The sequence below is a fragment of the Ptychodera flava genome, chromosome 3, assembly GCF_041260155.1.
Source record: "Ptychodera flava strain L36383 chromosome 3, AS_Pfla_20210202, whole genome shotgun sequence".
Lineage (NCBI taxonomy): Eukaryota > Metazoa > Hemichordata > Enteropneusta > Ptychoderidae > Ptychodera > Ptychodera flava.
The window spans coordinates 25024389-25044158 of record NC_091930.1 but is presented as its reverse complement, the minus strand read 5'-3'; positions in this window follow the sequence as shown (position 1 = coordinate 25044158).

The following is a 19770-nucleotide window of genomic DNA, read 5'->3' as shown; positions in this document are numbered from 1 at the left end:
AATGTGAGTTAGAATCCTACCGCTGCCACCAATGTGATATAACCGAGGTAACATTGGTATTGTTGGTTACGTGGTAGCGTGTTGGGGCCGGCAAGGCTGGTATTCCAATGATGAAGGGATGTAAAGACGACTGGAAACAGCAAGTACTATATAATCTAAGATGCTACTTTATTACACTAAGCTCTAAGCTACGTACATAGAGTGATGCTAAGCTGGAGACTGCCTTGAGTACACGTGGACTAAGAGAGATATACATGCCCTTATGAATAGTAATGGCAGCTCATGAATAATAATCACATGACACTACGTCACAAGTCGGGAAAGCAAGGTTGACCTCGACAGCAATTCCCAGTACAGTACACGTTCGCAGATCGCGGTACTACAGGCTGATACTAGATAGCAACAAGTTTACTATGTAAATTCCTAGACTACATATAGCCACATCGGCACTTCTGAAATGTTATCTCAGCTTGCAGGACAAAATAAAAATATCAAAATATTATGATCAAAACCAGAATTTTGGGGCTAGAGACCAAAACATTGCTGAAAAGTAGCCGGCCAAAATATAGAAGTAGCCTGTCAATTTGGCCGACATCTGGCTAAAAATAAACATGCTGCAAACAGAGAGGCTTGTTACAGTGGACAAGTAGCCTTTGGCTTTTTGACCAGAAAAATAAGTGAGTGTTCATTGATAATTCAAGGACTGGATCCGTTGACATTAAAGTTTGCTCATGACTTTCATTGCATTGCATGCACCTTTCCGCAATGCCACTCATTGAGTCTGAACTGAAATTGAAAGTGTACATTTTAGTAAAAGACCTGTTTTGTTGTGCTGATTTTCCCTACCGTAATTTCTTTATAGGGTATAAACGTTCATACAAAGCAAAAAATCGTCTGTTTGTCACCTTTCGATCATACAGGAAAACTTTAGTTGAAAGGGCAATGATCTTTGTGAATGTACCCTCAATCAGCTTAAATAGCTTTTTGTATGCAAAATCAGCGTACGTTAATTACTGCTGGTATTGTTTAAACAGCATTTTATTGAAAGGGATTCTATAGTACCATTGTTTTTGTAAATTCTTCATGCAAATTTATGAACTAAATGATGGCCTCAAAGCAACAGCAAGTGCTGGTCGGCACTTTTAAACGCTGGTCGGAAATCATGAGGGCCGGGCAGAGCAGAGCCGTCATCAAGTTAAGTGCCGACAGGCTTGGGCCATGCTGAAAGTAGTTCCAGCAGTGCTAATGTTTTGTTTACACTAAAAGATAATCTGTTTGCATATGTTGACATAGAGATAAATCCTCTGATAACCAACTCGGGTTACGCGGGTATTTCTAAGTTCCTGATGCTGTTAAGTGTTTGAGTGATATCCATGGCAAATATGTTGTCGTTCCTGCTGATAAAGCTGCCAATAACATTGTATTTGTCTGTAAGAAGTATTATTTTGAATGTCTTATAGACGAACTTGGTGTAACTAAGACCTCCACCAAATCCACTTACGGACAATCAATGTTCAACAACTCTAAAATTTTGGCAAATCATAAGTCATATATGGATAATTTTAATATTACAACAAAGGATGACCATAATAAGTTGCCTGGCTTATACTGGATACCAAAACTCCACAAAACACCTTACAAGGCTAGGTTTATCGCAGGATCTTCAAAATGCTCAACAACAGAGTTATCGAAGATACTGACTTCTGTTCTTTGTACTGTTAAACGGGGACTTCAAGCAAGCTGTGGCGTTGTCTTTTCTCGGCCAATGTGGATATTAGAAAAAATCGAAGAAACTCTTGGAAAATTTGAAATCAAGATCTGTTTCAAAAATAACATCTATTCAAACTTTCGATTTTTCCACAATGTATACCACAATACTACATGATAAATTGAAAGAACGCCTAAAAAACATCATCAACCAAGTATTTTTTCTACAAAAACGGTTCACCCCATAACAAATATGTGGTATTATGGTATAATTCTACATATTTTGTTAAAATATTACTAACGCTAAATGGTTTTATACCGAGAAAGACATTATCAGAATGCTTGATATCATCCTTGACAACATATTTGTAGAATTTGGAGGACACATTTTCCAACAGTGCATAGGAATTCCTATGAGCACTAACTGTGCTCCCCTACTTGCCGACTTATTTCTGTTCTCATACAAGACGGAATTTATCCATAACCTTATCGAGCAAAAAAAGGTCTCTGTAGCTCGAACTTTCAACCTTACATTTAGATACATAGACGATGTTATTTCATTGAATAACTCTGAATTCAGTAAATATCTCGCTATGATTTATCCTCCAGAATTGGAGATTAAAGAAACTACAGAAACGGCCTCTTCTGCTTCATATCTGGACATTTTACTTGAATTTGACTCTAATGGTCACCTTTCTACTAGGCTATATGACAAGAGAGATGATTTCAACTTTAGTATAATCAATTTTCCACACCTCGTCAGTAATATTCAACTCTCATTTCCCAGCTTATTCGATATGCAAGAGCATGCAGTTCACATGGTGATTTTGTAGAAAGACATGGCTATCTTTCTTACAAACTGTTAAATCAAAGTAAAACCAGAGCAAGACTTGTCTCTAAATTCAAACGCATTTTTGGCACGCATCGCAAGCTGGAAGATAAATACAATATCGCTCTTCGACAAATGATCACTGATGGCATCGGTGACATCGGGCCTTAGTCAGTGACCACTACCTATCTGACTTACAGATTGATATATGGCGGGTGCCACATGTGGGCGGGATGCGCTTACTATTTACAAAACACCTGACATCACTTCTTGGTTTTTTTTCTTTTCGCCAGAGATCCATATATCTTTTTTTTTCATGAATTTGACTTTGTTGTGTGCCGTCTATTTGCTGTCTGATCTGTGCTGTTCTGTGTCTGTGTTTATTAATGTTGTCTTACAGATTCTGACCTAGTGTTATCAGATTATGGATTGGTATGATTGCGATTATTTTAAGGAGCGTTTCCCTTATGTTTTGTCTATTCTTTCCTGTTATTTGACTATTACCTGCCATGTATTACTAGAAGAAGTTAGTAATTGTGATCAACAGAGGGTAATGAGTCAAGTCTCTCGTGGGAACGGTACGTTGTGGGGCCGGATTCTTTTATATCCGCGTGTATTTCAACGTGGTGACCGTTCTCCCTAATCGATGCAATCATCTCCCGTGCCTTGCTCTTGCTTGCCAATCATTGTGTGTAATTTTTGTATGAGGCATTTGGTTGTTGCAAGCCTAAATATATATACAACGTTGGTTATTTGCTGATGTTTTATTGCCATACTCTACATAGCATTGTGAACAAGGAACGTGCCACGCATGATCAAACCCCGTTTGTTCACCTAACTTTGTGCAGTAATCACTCAGCTATATAATAGCGTATAGTAGTGTAGTATTTCATGTCTGTAGCCTTACCTACACAACTGAAGTTCGTTTCTGATCTTAATATTTTACTGTCGCGTGATCTTGAGTCTTACAGAGGCGTTTACAAATTGAGGGACCTCTTCCATGTCACTCTGGTTGAGGTTGAGAAGGCTTATGTTTACAAAAATTATGTTTAGCAAAAAAAAGTCGCGTACGCGCAGCGTGACGACCACATCTCTTTGAAAATGAATCACCAGGTGGCAAAGTGCCTTATAGACTGACGAAGTCTACTTGTATGTTGTCAGTAATCAGAGCGGCGTAAGTATGCAGCGTGGTACTATGTCGAATTTCGGATATTACTTCGACACCAAACTTTTCTTGATATGTTCCAGTAAAATTACATGTGAATGAAACAACAACGGGATAAATAACCTTGTCCCGAGAGATTTGTGGAATTCTATGGTTTGTTTTTCAATTCGAAGTCCATCTGAACAAATATGAAATGCAGTAGGGCACATGTCATGACTAATAAAGAAATAACAGTTCTGTACATTCAGCTACATGAACGAAAACTTTTACACATAACTGTGCCTTCGATTTCGTAAACTGTAATATTTAGTGTTACATTTTTGCGACGATTTTCCACGAATGCCGATGTCCTGGAAGTACTTTTTTTAAGTTAAGCGTGTCATTCGTTAGTTAAATCAAATTTACAAGAAGATACAGTTTCAAGTTTCAATAATATATGTTTGTTTATAAGATGTATTTTGTATATGTGCGTGCTCATCTGAGTAAAATGACGTGAGTATGCAGGTCACAGTTCAGCCACTTGTATGTAAAGTTAGTATGGGTTTTCATTGCTTGTTTGAGTTCAGATGGGCCTAGGATGGCGCTGGTTCAAATCAAATCAATGATTCAGTTAAATGGTCATTATATCGATCACTAATTGATTTTAAGTAAGTAATTTGTCGTTTCACAATGAAGGATATGGCCGACTAAGCGACTTGATACCTTTAACATACTTGGTTACGAATATCTATACCTACGTATGAGATGAAGTTCAGCAGATGATGTTTTACTTGGATCCCGTTGTGACTTACAAGTATACGTCCCAGATACGCTCTGTGTTGTGTTAAACACTTGTAAGTTGTACTCATCTCCTTGATAATTATTTCATAATGGTCTGATGAACGCTCTACATTTGGCCCTTCTGATATACGACTTGTTTTATGAAACCAAGCTTTTTCCTTCAATGTCTCTTCAAACGTGCAGTTAAGTTGTGCGTTGTCGCCATGAAAAATGACTGTATCTTCCGGTTTCTCAATAAACGTATCAGCGCCTGAGGACAGAAAGTATGACAAAAGTTATTTTATTTTCAAAAAAGTAACAAGTTGGTTATTTTCACTTGTGATTAGGTAGAACAATGAGTGTCTATCTAATAAAAGAAAATACATCTTGTTGGTGTTTAGATGACATTTATAGTTCGTTTAACCTGCAAGAGACCATAGTGAGTGTGAATAAACAAATGTCCTTCGCGTGTGCCATTACTGCATCTGTACATAAAAGTTTAATATGGTCTTCCTCTAGTCGGACGACGCTAATCATGCACGACATGTTATTTTTCAAAACAACCTTGATACAATACGGTATCGGTCAGCTAGAGCAAAAGTGAATCAGAAACAGGGGTTCTAATTACTTCACTGATTATGATTATTACAGTTGAATAAAATTGAAAAGGAAGACCTCGTCAGGTCTAAATATCTAGAGAGAAATTGAGGACAAAATTGCAATAAAATCAGAAAAAAAGGGTAAAAGAACTATAAACGTGATTGGTATTTCTTATTTCGCTAAATAATCTCTTAAAAGCACTAAAATGAAACTAACCCTCGAGAAAGGCATTGTTTAGAAGACTCTACTTGAATACTGAAAATGAATAACCACCTAATGTCCTTGGCGCCGCTCTTTACTGTTCATTGAAACAAGACAAGACAAATAAAGGCTGGAGTCTACTTAAAAATAAAAAAAAATATCTACTCACCAATAAAAAGTATTGTCATTTTGTGGTTTTTACATATATTGTATTAATTTTGATCAAGTGGATCAAACCTTATCATCAATTTTATTATATCAGAAAATACTGTTTTAGCATTGATAGCAGTGGTAAAACGGGCCCCTAAACCGGCATTTTCGAAAATTCCCCACTCGCTGCATTTGAAATTACCCATCGCATATACCATCGAGAAAAAACGAAACGGTTCGCTTTGTTTCAAAGAAAGGAAACCGAATTTTGATACACAGATAAAGTGTGGGTCTGTAACTCACCTCTTGGTGAAAATAAGTTAGGATCGATGATGACTACATCTCTGAAGAAGCACATTTGAGTGTGATGTAGACGAATTTTTGCACTGAGGCGACAGCGCACCGTGCATTTTTTTGATATTGCGGGAGTCGAGACGCAATATATCCTACCGCTCTTTAAAATGAAGCTAGTATTCGTTCACACATTAATAAATTGACACTTCCTCACAGTAATGGTATGTCAGATAGTCTTTACCAAAGTTTGGACTGAAACATACCGGGGTGTCCTTACGATGTAGACCAAGTTTAAAATAACATGGGATGACTCCTGGCGACTGCGGCAAAATTTGACAACAAATGCAACGAGCAGTGTCAGCGTCCAGCTCTCGCTGCAACGGGCAACACACTCTGTACAACTGTTTATCACAGTTGCAGTCATTGCACATCTGGATTGTTTCAAAACTGCATGTTTTCTGGTACAATTAACGTCCGAATTATCCATCAAAAATACATCCTGTAACTTCACTGTACCACCTCTGAATGTCGCAAAGATAGCGACCTTCCATAACTTCAATCCTTGTTACAACACAATGAGTAAACCATCGAACAAGCGCACGGTTCGTACACACTAAGCGAAGCCATGAATTCTACCAAGTGACCTTAATTATTAATTATATAATTCCTTTATCGCCGATGCTATTCGCACTAGCTGCATTCTGGAGTCAGCATTGCACGCAAACACACACGAAAAATTATGTTCCTTAATATCTCGTTCTTTTGTTACAGAAGGGTACATTTCTGTAATGAGCATTTCTAATTCCAAGCTGCAACATCCGCGCGGAGCAGACGTCAGTAACGTCGGAATTGTGTTTGTCATTTTTTTTTACTTCCAGCTAGAATTGCCAAGTGAGCATGCAAATATTAGAGTAAAATTAAGTAATAAACTTCCGACAAACAACTGTCATGTTAAGTTGGAGGTAATCGCAAAATTGAAGCAATATGTTTCGAGCAGACCATGGAGCTTAAAAAAGAGTTTTTATGGGCAGACTAACTCATAGTCGTCAGATGACCTACAGTGACTGCTGCGTACGATTCAGAAAAGCAAGCGATCACTTCAAATAGACCACTCTAAACTCCAGGGTCTGGTACACGTAAGCAGAGTGTAATCGACCGTATCTGACTGCACGGGTACGAAATTGTGTACAGTCCGGAGGAATGCTGGACTGATAAATATATTTGGGGAAATCTACCATTTGAATATTGGGCAGTGGTCGTCGCGCTGCGCACGCTCGTGAGGGTCGCCCACTGAAGTAAACATATCCAAGGCCGCCCCACTCTACGTTACGGTTTGACTACAATGGTTACGATATTGCCACTTGTTAAAGCGGCGGCCGGTCTGTCCCAAGCATTCCAACTAATACCAAAGCTAACACGCAATAATAGGTCAAATATCTGCTGAATACACGCTGTATTGAGATCACATTTGATCACGATTTTCTCTAATATGGTTCTGCTACTGTTATCGCTCGGGCATACTTTAGAACGCTTCCCGTACGCGTGTTACAGTAATACGCCAATTACACTATCAAATGACCGGCCTCTAGTCCATAACATCGCTGGCAAAGACAAGAGCTTTATTTCTAGAGGCCCAACAGGAGTCAAGTCGACAATAACGCAAGCGAGAAATCTTTGTCGCTCGCAGAGCAATGCCCGCTGCAGAAGCTGAGCAAAGGGAATCAGTTCCGTGGTATGCGTGAACTTTGGTTTCAAGAGAACTGGGTATATCGGGTATATGGCTCCCCATTCGGCTGCGGAGAATCCGACTCCACTACGAAGTTTGCCACCTCTACCACCCGTGGCGTGGTGCAACCGATAATTCTGAGTACTGGTATCAAGTCAAGCGAAGGACCTTTCATGGTCTTTTTGTGGCATTTTATCATTTGAAAGAGGTTTCAGACCTGCCCAACACTCAGGAGGTAAAGTTTGCAAAGCAGCAGTAAGCCAACAACACTGGGCCGTTCTGTCACTCTCATGACCATTGTAGTCACAGGATCTCTCTACACGTCTTTAGCCGTGCGATTTTCATGCTAAATGCCACAAAACCCCGCTCGTTTTGTCTATTCTGTCCTGTTATTTGACAATTACTTGCCACGTATTACTAGAAGAAGTTAGCAATTGTGATCAACAGAGGATCGTGAGTCAAGCCTGTAGTTGGAATGGCACGTTGTGGGGCCGGATTCTCTTATATCCGTGTGTATGTCAACGCGGTGACCGTTCTCCCTGATCGATGCAAGCATCTCCCGTGCCTTGCTCTTTCTTGCCGATCGTTGTGTGTATTTTTGTGTGAGACATTCTGGTTGTTGCAAGCCTAAATATATATACAACGTTGATCATTTGCAGATGTTTTATTGTCATACTCTACATAGCATTGTGAACAAGGAGCGTGACCGCGCGTGATCCTATCCCGTCTGTTCACCGCAACTTCATGCAGTAATCACTCAGCTATATAACAGCGTAGAGTAGTGTAGTATTTCAATGTCCGTGGCCGTACCGCCCGTGGCGTGGTGCGTCCGTTACATACACAACTGAAGTTTGTTTCCGATCTTAATATTTTACTGTCGAATGATCTTGAGTCTTACAGAGGCGTTTACAAATTGAGGGCCTCTTCCATGTCACTCTGGTTGAGGTTGAGAAGGCTTATGTTTACAAAAAATTATGTGTAGCAAAAAAAAAGTCGCGCACGCACAGCGCGACAACCACCGCCCTTTGAAAATGAATCACCAGGTGGCAAAGTGCCTCATAGACTGACGAAGTCTACTTGTATGTTGTCAGTAATCAGACCGGCGAAAGTACGCAGCATGGTACTATGTCGAATTTTGGATATATCTTCGACACCAAACTTTTCTTGATATGTTCCAGTAAAAGTACATGTGAATGAAACAACAACAGGATAAATAACTTCGTTCCGAGAGATTTATGGAATTCTATGGTTTGTTTTTCAATTCGAAGTCCATTCGAACAAATATGAAATGCAGTAGGGCACATGTCATGACTAATAAAGGGATGAACAGTTTTGTACATTCAGCTACATAAACGAAAACTTGTACAGATAACTGTGTCTTCGATTTTCGTAAACTGCAATATTTAGTGTTACATTTTCTCGACGATTTTCGACGAATGCTCATGTCCTGGAAGCACTTTTTTAAGTTAAGCGTATCATTCGTTAGTGAAATCATATTTAGAAGAAGATGCATTTTCAAGTTTCAATAATTTACGGTTGTTTATAAGACGTATATTTGTATATGTGCGTTCTTATCTGAGTTAAATGACGTGAGTATGCAGGTCACAGTTCAGTCACTTGTATTTAGATACGATCAAGTAAAGTAGTATGGGTTTTCCTTGATGGTTTGAGTTCATACAGGCCTAGGATGTCTGTTGTTCAAATCAAATCAATCATTCAGTTTAATGATCATTATATTGATCACTAATTGATTTTAAGTAAGAAATTTGTCGTTTCACAACGACGAGAATGGCCGACTAAGCGACTTGATACCTTTAACATACTTGGATACGAATACCTATACCTACCTATAATATGAAGTTCAGCAGATGATGTTTTACTTGGATCCCGTTGTGACGCACAAGTATACGTCCCCGATACATTCGGTGTTGTGTTAAACACTTGTAAGTTGTACACATCTCCATTAATGATTACTCCATAATGGTCTGATGAACTCTGTACTTTTTCCCCTTTTGATATACGACTTCAGTTATGAAACCAAGCTTTATCTTCCAGTTTCTCGTTAAAAGTGCAGTTTAGTTGTGTGTCGTCGCCATGATAAACAAGTGTATCTTCTGGTTTTTCAATAAACATGTAAGCGCCTGGGAACAGAAAGTATGACAAAATAGCTTTATTTATAAAGATGTAGCAAGTTGGTTATCTTCACTTGTGATTAGGTAGGACAAGGAGTGTCTATCTGATAAAAGAAAATACATCTTGTTGGTTTTAGATGACATTTATAGTTCGTTCAACCTGCAAGAGACCATAGTGAGTGTGAATAAACAAATGTCCTTGGCGTCTGCCATTACTGCATCTGTACATAAAGTTTAATATGGTCTTCCATTAGTCGGACGACGCTAATCATGCACGACATGTATTTTTCGAAACAACCTTGATGCAATACGGTATCGGTCAGTTAGAGCAAAAGTGAATCAGAATAGGGGTTCGAATTACTTCACTGATTATGTTTATTACAGTTGAGTAAAATTGAAAAAGAAGACCTCGTCAGGTTTAAAATTGCAATAAAATGAGAAAAAAGTGTAAAAGAACTGTAAACGTGATTGGTATTTCTTATTTCGCTAAATAACCTCTTAAAAGCGCTAAAATGAAACAAACCTTGAGAAAGGCATTGTTTAGAAGACTCTTCTTGAATATGATAATACGTAAAATAAATAACCACCTAATGTCCTTGGCGCCACTTTTCATTGTTCATTGAAAAAAGACAAGACAAATAAAGCGGGAGTCTACTTAAAATTTAAATAAAAAATGTCTACTCACAAAAAAAAAATCATTATCATTTTGTGGTTTTTACATATATTGTATTAATTTTGATCCAGTGGATCAAACCTTATCATCGATTATGTTACATCATGCTACCATGTGCCATTCTGATTGGACGACAGCTCCTTCCACCGATGCTAAAATACTGTTTTAGCACTATAGCAGTGGTAAAACGGGCCCCTAAAGCGGCATTTTCGAAAATTCCCCACTCGCTGCATTTGAAGTTACCCATCGCATACACCATCGAGAAAAACCGAAACGGTCCGCTTTGTTTCAATGAAAGAAGACCGAATTTTGATACACAGATAAAGTGTGGGTCTGTAACTCACCTCTTGTTGGAAATAGTTAGGTTCGACGATGAAATACATCTCTGAAGCAGCACATTTGAGTGTGATGGAGACGAATTTTTGCATTGAGTTGACAGTGCACCTTGTACTTTTTTGATATTGAGTCGAGACGCAATATATCCTACCGCTCTTTAAAATGAAGCTAGTATACGTTTAGACACTAATAAATTGACACTTCCTCGCAGTAATGGTATGTCAGATAGTCTTTACCAAAGTTTGGACTGTAACAGACCGGGGTGTCCTAACGATGTAGACCAAGAAGTTTAAAATAACAATGGGATGACTCCTGGCGACTGCGACAAAATTTAACATCAAATGCAACGAGCAGTGTAAGCGTCCAGCTCTCGCTGCATCGGGCAACACGCTCTGCAAAACTTTTAATCACAGTTGCAGTCATCGCACATCTGGATTGTTCCAGAACTGCATATTTTCTGGTACAATTAACGTCCGAATTTTCCATCAAAAATACATCCTGTAACTTCACTGTACCACCTCTGAATGTCGCAAAGGTAGCTACCTTCCATAACTTCAATCCTTGTTACAACACAATGAGTAAACCATCGAACAAGCGCGCGCTTCGTACCACTAAGCGAAGCCATGAATTCTACCAAGTGACCTTAATTATTAATTATATAATTCCTTTATCGCCGATGCTGTTCGCACTAGCTGCATCCTGGAGTCAGCATTGCACGCAAGCACACACGAAAAATTATGTTCCTTAATATCTCGTTCTTTTGTTACAGAAGGGTACATTTCTGTAGTGGGCATTTCAAATTCCAAGCTGCAACATCCGCGCGGAGCAGACGTCAGTAACGTCGGCATTGTGTTTGTCTTTTTTTTTACTTCAGCTAGAATTGCCAAGTGAGCATGCAAATATTAGAGTAAAATTAAGTAATAAACTTCCGACAAACAAACTGTCATGTTAATGTGGAGATGATCGCCAAATTGAAGCAATATGTTTCGAGCAGACCATGGAGCTTTAAAAAAGAGCTTTAAGGGCAGACTAACTCATAGATCGTCAGATCACCTGCAGTGACTGCTGCGTACGATTCAGAAAAGCCAAGCGACCACTTGGAATAGAACACTCTAAACCCCGGGGTCTCGTACACATAAGCAGAGTGTAATCGACCGTATCTCACTGCACGGATACGACATTGTGCACGGTCTGGAGGAATGCTGGACTGATAAATATATTTGGGGAAATCGACCATTTTAATATTGGGCAGTGGTCGTCGCGCTGCGCAAGCTCATGAGGGTCCCCCGCTGTTGTAAACATATCCAAGCTGCCCCACTCTATGTTACCGTTTGACTACAATGGTTGTGATATGGCCACTTGTTAAAGCAGTGGCCGGTCTGTCCCAAGCATTCCCACTTACCAAGCTAACACGCAATAATAGGTCAAATATCTGCTGAATACACGCTGTATTGAGATCACATTTGATCACGATTTTCTCTGAATATGGTTCTGCTACTGTTATCGCTCAGGTATACTTGAGAACACTTCCTGTACGCGTGTTACAGTAATACGCCAATTACACTACCAAATGACCGGCCTCTAGTCCATAACATCGCTGGCAAAGACGAGAGCTTTATTTCTAGAGGCCCAACAGGAGTCCAGTCGACAATAACGCAAGCGAGAGAAACATGCCAAGATTCCCCGGCACAAACGCTGTATGTTCGAAATCATTTCCTTATGAAAAGATACCTTACTTGAGGTGTGAACTGACTGTCAATCGGTGATTGCTCTACAAATATCACGGGTGATGTCATATTCATAAACATTGTGATCTTTTGTTCTACTTGATAGGTAGATTATTTGATCTCTGGGGAGTCATAAGCCGTTAATTCGGCAATGCAGAATTTTTCCGCTCTCAGGGGATTAGTCTACCTACATGGTTTGTGCCTGCCAATCCCCCATGAATCTTTGTCGTTTGCAGAGCAATGCCCGCTGCAGAAGCTGAGCAAAGGGAATCAGTTCCGTGGTATGCCTGAACTTCGGTTTCAAGAGAACTGGGTATATCGGGTATATGGCTCCCCCATTCGGCTGTGGAGAATCCGACTCCACTATGAAGTTTGCCACCTCTACCGCCCGTGGCGTGGTGCAATCGATGATTCTGAGTACTGGTATCAAGTCAAGCGAAGGACCTTTCATAGGTCTTTTTGTGGCGTTTTATCCATTGGAACGAGGTTTCAGACCTGCCCAACACTCAGGAGGTAAAGTTTGCAAAGCAGCGGTAAGCCAACAACCTAGACCGTTCTGTCACGCTCATGACCGTTGTAGTCACAGGATATCTACACACGCCCCATAGGTAGCCGTGCGATTTTCGTGCAAAATGCCACAAAACCCCGCTCGTTTTGTCTATTCTTTCCTGTTATTTGACTATTACTTGCCACGTATTACTAGAAGAAGTTAGCAATTGTGATCAACAAAGGGTCGTGAGTCAAGTCTCTCGTGGGAACGGCACGTTGTTGGGCCGGATTCTCTTATATCCGCGTGTATGTCGATGCGGTGACCGTTCTCCCTGATCGATGCAAGCATCTCCCGTGCCTTGCTCTTTCTGGCCGATCGTTGTGTGTATTTTTTTGTGAGGCATTCTGGTTGTTGCTAGCCTAAATATATATACAACGGTGATCATTTGCTGATGTTTTATTGTCATACTCTACATAGCATTGTGAACAAGGAGCGTGACCGCGCGTGATCAAACCCTGTTTGTTCACCGTAACTTCGTGCAGTAATCACTCAGCTACATAATAGCGTATAGTAGTGTAGTATTTCAATGTCCGTAGCCTTACATACACCAATGAAGTTCGTTTCCGATCTTAACATTTTACTGTCGCATGATCTTGAGTCTTACAGAGGCGTTTACAAATTGAGGGACCTCTTCCATGTCTCTCTGATTGAGGTTGAGAAGGCTTATGCTCACAAAAAAATTTTGTTCAGCAAAAAAAGTCTCGCACGTACAGCGCGACGACCACCGCCCTCTGAAAACGAATCATCAGGTGGCAAAGTGCCTCTCAGACTGACGAAGTCTACTTGTATGTTGTCAGTAATCAGAACGGCGTAAGTATGCAGTGTTGTACGATGTCGAATTCTGGATATTATTCCGACACCAAACATTCCTAGAATTGTTCCGGTAAAAGTACATGTGAATAAAACAACAACGGGATAAATAACTTCGTCCCGAGAGATTTGTCGAATTCCGAGGTTGTTTCTCAATTCGAAGTCCATCCAAACAAATATGCAATGCAGTAGGTCGCTTTTCATGACTAATAAAGGGATGAACAGTTCTGTACATTCAGCTACATGAACGAACACTTGTACAGATAACTATGCCTTCGATTTTCTAAACTGCAATATGTAGTGTTACATTTTCTCGATGATTTTCGACGAATGCTGATGTCCTGGAAGCACTTTTTTAAGTTAAGCGTGTCATTCGTTTGTTAAATCAAATTTACAAGAAGATACATTTTCAAGTTTCAATAATATATGTTTGTTTATAAGACGTATATTTGTATATGTGCGTTCTTATCTGAGTTAAACGACGTGAGTATGCAGGTCACAGTTCAGCCACTTGTATTTAGATACGATCAAGTAAAGTAGTAAGGGTTTTTCATTGCTGGTTTGAGTTCATACAGGCCTAGGATGTCTGTGGTTCAAATTAAATCAATCATTCAGTTTAATGGTTATTATATTGATCACTAATTGATTTTAAGTAAGAAATTTGTCTTTTCACAACAAAGAGAATGGCCGACTAAGCGACTTGATAACTTTAACATACTTGGATACGAATATCTATACCTAACTATGATATGAAGTTCAGCAGATGATGTTTTACTTGGATCCCGTTGTGACTCACAAGTATACGTCCCAGATACACTCTGTGTTGTGTTAAACACTTGTAAGTTGTACTCATCTCCTCTGATGATTATTCCATAATGGTAAAATGAACCCTCTACATTTGCCCCTTTTGATATACGACTTGATTTATGAAACCAAGCTTTGTCCTCCACTCTCTCTTCAAACACGCAGTTTAGCAGAGTGTCGTCGCCATGATAAACAAATGTATCTTCTGGTTTTTCCATAAACATATAAGCGCCTGAGGACAGAAGGCATAACAAAATAGCTTTATTTTTAAAGATGTAGCAAGTTGGTTATCTTCACTTGTGATTAGGTAGGACAAGGAGTGTCTATCTGATAAAAGAAAATACATCTTGTTGGTTTTAGATGACATTTATAGTTCGTTCAACCTGCAAGAGACCATAGTGAGTGTGAATAAACAAATGTCCTTGGCGTCTGCCATTACTGCATCTGTACATAAAAGTTTAATATGGTCTTCCTCTAGTCAGACGACGCTTATCATGCACGACATGTTATTTTTCGAAACAACCTTGATGCAATACGGTATCGGTCAGCTAGAGCAAAACTGAATCAGAAACAGGGGTTCTAATTACATCACTGATTATCATTACAGTTGAGTAAAATTGAAAAAGAAGACCTCGTCAGGTTTAAATATCTAGAGCGAAATTGAGGATAAAATTGCAATAAAATCAGAAAAAAGGTAAAAAGTCGACGTATACCGTATATGCGTAATCGGTACAATTGAGAAAAATCTATTTTAGTATGCAAAAAAAACAAGACTATTGTTCGTGTGTAAATTTACGAAGAAATAGTTATATTTATAGTTTTTTTTTGATTTGAACTCTTGACCTGTTTTCTGTGTCTGCAGCATTTATTTTAAAAAGTATTATGTCCGCGTTGCATGCGAATAACATTGAATGTTGATGAACGTAATGCATATGTATCGTAGGATACTGTGTGCCTCTACGTTATCCCAACATAAAAATGCTCGGTCTCGGGCGCAGAATTTCCGACGTTCGATCTCTCAGACGTCCATTTTCTGCATTTGGGGCTTAAAGTGACGATAATACCCAAACAAGACAACAAAGACGAACAAGTTGATATAATATAATAGCAATAACCCCCTTTGCAGTCGGGTATACACTCGCGTATACAATTCGCTCCATGTAGCACTCGCCTATTGGCTCTTGCTATATGTCGCGCAAGACAATCTCCAATAAAATATTCAATTACAATAAGGCATTGCAGCACTTAAAAATTGGTGAATTCCTTCAAACACCAGCATCCTGTGACTGCTCTACATCTCCCTTTAAATACACTCCAATTGGCCATGTCATCACTGGTGATCTGAACTTGGTAGAACATCATCACCTCCGTAAGATATTATCTTGTGGACCCAAGTTCAGAGAACCTTGTATGATCAACTGGAACAATAATATTAAGAGTGTTATGGACTCTGTTGAAGAGTATGCAGGAAATGGGCTAAAAGGGAGGATGTAGAGTTGGACACACTGTCAGAATGGGTCAAATCTGTGAGGAAAATTGTTCGTGGCCGTATTGGTTGACTAAGATCACATGTTTGCAGAACACCCGTTTCTGTGTTTAAAGATCCTGATGCTGTTAAGTGTTTGAATGATATCCATGACAAATATGTTGTCTTTTCTGCTGATAAAGCTGCCAATAACATTGTATTTGTCTGTAAGAAGTATTATTTTGAATGTCTTATAGACGAACTTGGTGTAACTAAGACCTCCACCAACTCCACTTACAGACAATCAATGTTCAGCAAATCTGAAATTTTGGCAAACCATAAGTCATTCATGGATAATTTTAATGTTACAATAAAGGATGACCATAATAAGTTGCCTAGCTTATACTTGATACCAAAGCTCCACAAAACACCTTACAAAGCTAGGTTTATCGCAGGATCTTCAAAATGTTCAACAACAGAGTTATCGAAGATACTGACTTCTGTTCTTTGTACTGTTAAACGGGGACTTCAAGCACACTGTGATGTTGTCTTTTCTCGGAGTGGTATAAATCAAATGTGGATATTAAAAAAATCGAAGGAACTCTTGGAAAATTTGAAATCAAGATCTGTTTTAAAAATAACATCTATTAAAACTTTCGATTTTTCCACATTGTATACCACAATACCACATAATAAATTGAAAGAACGCTTGAAAAACATCATCAACCAAGCATTTTTCTACAAAAATGGTTCACGCCATTACAAATATGTAGTATTAGGGTATAATTCTACATATTTTGTTAAAAATACTACTAACGCTAAAGTGTTTTATACCGAGAAAGACATTACCAGTATGCTTGATTTCCTCATCGACAACATATTTGTAGAATTTGGAGGACACATTTTCCAACAGTGTATAGGAATCCTATGTGCACTAACTGTGCCCCTTGCTTGCAGACTTATTTCTGTTCTCATATGAGGCAGATCTATCCAGAACTTAATTAAACAGAAAAAGGTCTCTGTAGCTCGAACTTTCAATCTAACATACAGATACATAGACGATGTTATTTCTATGAATAACTCTGAATTCAGTAAATATCTCGCTATGATTTATCCTCCAGAATTGGAGATTAAAGAAACTACAGAAACGGCCTTTTCTGCTTCATATCTGGACATTTTACTTGAATTTGACTCTAATGGTCACCTTTCTACTAGGCTATATGACAAGAGAGATGATTTCAACTTTAGTATCATCAATTTTCCACACCTCACAAGTAATATTCCACTCTCACCAGCTTAGGGGGTATACATTTTCCAGCTTATTCGATATGCTAGAGCATGCAGTTCATATGGTGATTTTGTAGAGAGACATGGCCATCTCTCGTACAAACTATTAAATCAAGGTTACACCAGAGCAAGACTTGTCTCTACATTCAAACGCTTTTTTGGCAGGTATCGCAAGCTGGTAGATAAATACAATATATCTCTTCGACAAATGATCACTGATGGCATCGGTGACATTGGGCCTTAGTTAGTGACCACTACCTATCTGACTTACAGATTGATATATAGCGGGTGCCAAATGTGGGGCAGGATGCGCTTACTATTTTCGAAACACCTGACATCACTTCTTGGTCTTCTGGCCAGAGGTCCATATATCTTTCTTTCATGAATATGACTTTGTTTGTTTACCGTCTATTTACTGTCTGTTCTGTGCTGTTTCGTGTCTATGTTTACAACTATCGTCTTGCGAATTCTGACCTACTGTCATAGGATTATGGATTGGTATGATTGCGATTATTATACCAAAATCTCGTGTATACCCTCCTGCGGCGTGGGTTATTGCTTAAATACCTATATCATTCACGTGCCTTTGTAATGCTATGGGAAAAGCATTTTCGTTTCCTTTCCGTGCTTTATTGCGTAGCAAGCCCAAGCCTGGTGCCCAAAGTTGCATGAACGTGTCGAATATCCCGGGCCTACTTTGGTATTCAGAAAGCTTTGCTCTAAATAACAGAGCGCTGAAGCCAAAGTTGTAGTCAGGCACACTTTGTCCAAATATTGGCAATTGCCTGCATTTCTGAACTACTTCCGGGTCCGTTCAGGTTACCATGCTTTGATATCCGCAAACGTTCCATTCGTACACAAAGCCAGCGCAAGATTAGGAAAGGTCTGGTCGCAGTGGCGACAGCGTAGCCGGTGACAATTGTTATTAATTCTAAATTCTAGTGCAATCCGGTGTATTCTAAGTGCGTGCCTGTTCAGTGTAAAGTATAATAATTTGTATGATGCCTTTTTCAGAAGGTAAACAAGTGACGCCATTATGTATGTAAATCTGCAGTGCGACGGGCCCATCACTTTTCTGAAAAAAATGTTACACAAATGAAAATGAATTTTGACATCGTACGCATTTTTATCGCTACGGGAGCTTTCAGCTATTATGGCCGGGGCTGGGCCGGCAAATTCTTCCTGCGCATCAGTCAAAATAAGTGAACCTCTACCCATTGCACCAAACAATTGATGACCACCTTAAAAGATGACAAAAAATTCATGACTCCCCACCCCATTTTGCTTGTGTAAAGCTGCGCACGCAAACACCTGGGGGGAGAAAATCCCAAAAGAAAATTGTCAGATTTTTTTAATGACCCCCTTACACACTCACCAGGTGTTTATGTTCAAAATTCCGCTTCTGACGTGCTATCATTTTGACAATACCCCTCAAAGGGATTGAATAGAAATTACAGATGGCTTGCAATATTTTCGCATAAGCGTGTGTGTACAAAATTTTGATATTTGGATTAATTTGATAATTAGCTGTTGATAATGTTGATTCACTATACATGGTAGTCTATGAGAAAACTATGTAATACTTTTTCAATACAAAATTATAGATATCTGATAATTGACTGAGAAAACTATGTAATACTTTTTCAATACAAAATTATAGATATCTGATAATTGACATAAAAGTACTTAATTGGAATAGGGTTGTTACAACTGGTATGTGGACAAAAATTTGACTTTAGAATTTCACCAAACATGTCCATCTACTATACGTCGGAGTCAATGAAAAAATTGCTATACTTGTGCACATACAGATATTGAATAGTTAACATAATTGTACTTGATTAGAATATGATAGTTAAAGATGTATATTATGTGTACAAGAAATCTGATTTTGTAACTTCACTCAAAATGTTCATCCACTATACATGGGAGTCTATGGGGAATTATAAATACTTTTTTCCAATACAAAAATAGGTAAAGCTGTGCATTTATTTACTCTCAATTATTAATATTAATATACTAGATTAGACTAGGGTGCTTGCAAATGGATATGTTCGCCAGAAATTGGATTTTGGAATTTCACCAAAATGTAGATTCACTGTACATTAGAGTCCATGAAGAAACTATATCAACATTTTTTTTCCGATATTATAGTAGTCTACAGGTAACTATTAAGTAATTTCCCTAACAAAACTTGCTATATCTCTAGTATGTAAGTAATAGTGAGCTTGATTTACAATAAGACAAGCCTCAGAGCTGCCAAAGCAAGATGTTCATGTGACAGATAATTATACTTTTCTTCACATTTATAGTTAAAAGACTACAGAGAATGAAATCATGCAGCGAATTATTTTTATCTTCCAGAATATTTCTAAACACTGAAACTGCTTTTTGACGGAACGGACAGTAATGAACATTGAGTGACCCCCCTCTCTGAGCTGTTTAAGAAATACATGACCCCACCCTTTGCAGTTTTTAAATTAAAGGTGACCCCACTGGATTTGCCGGCCCAGCCCCAGTCGTAATAATTGAACGCTCCCTAAAATAATATGAGG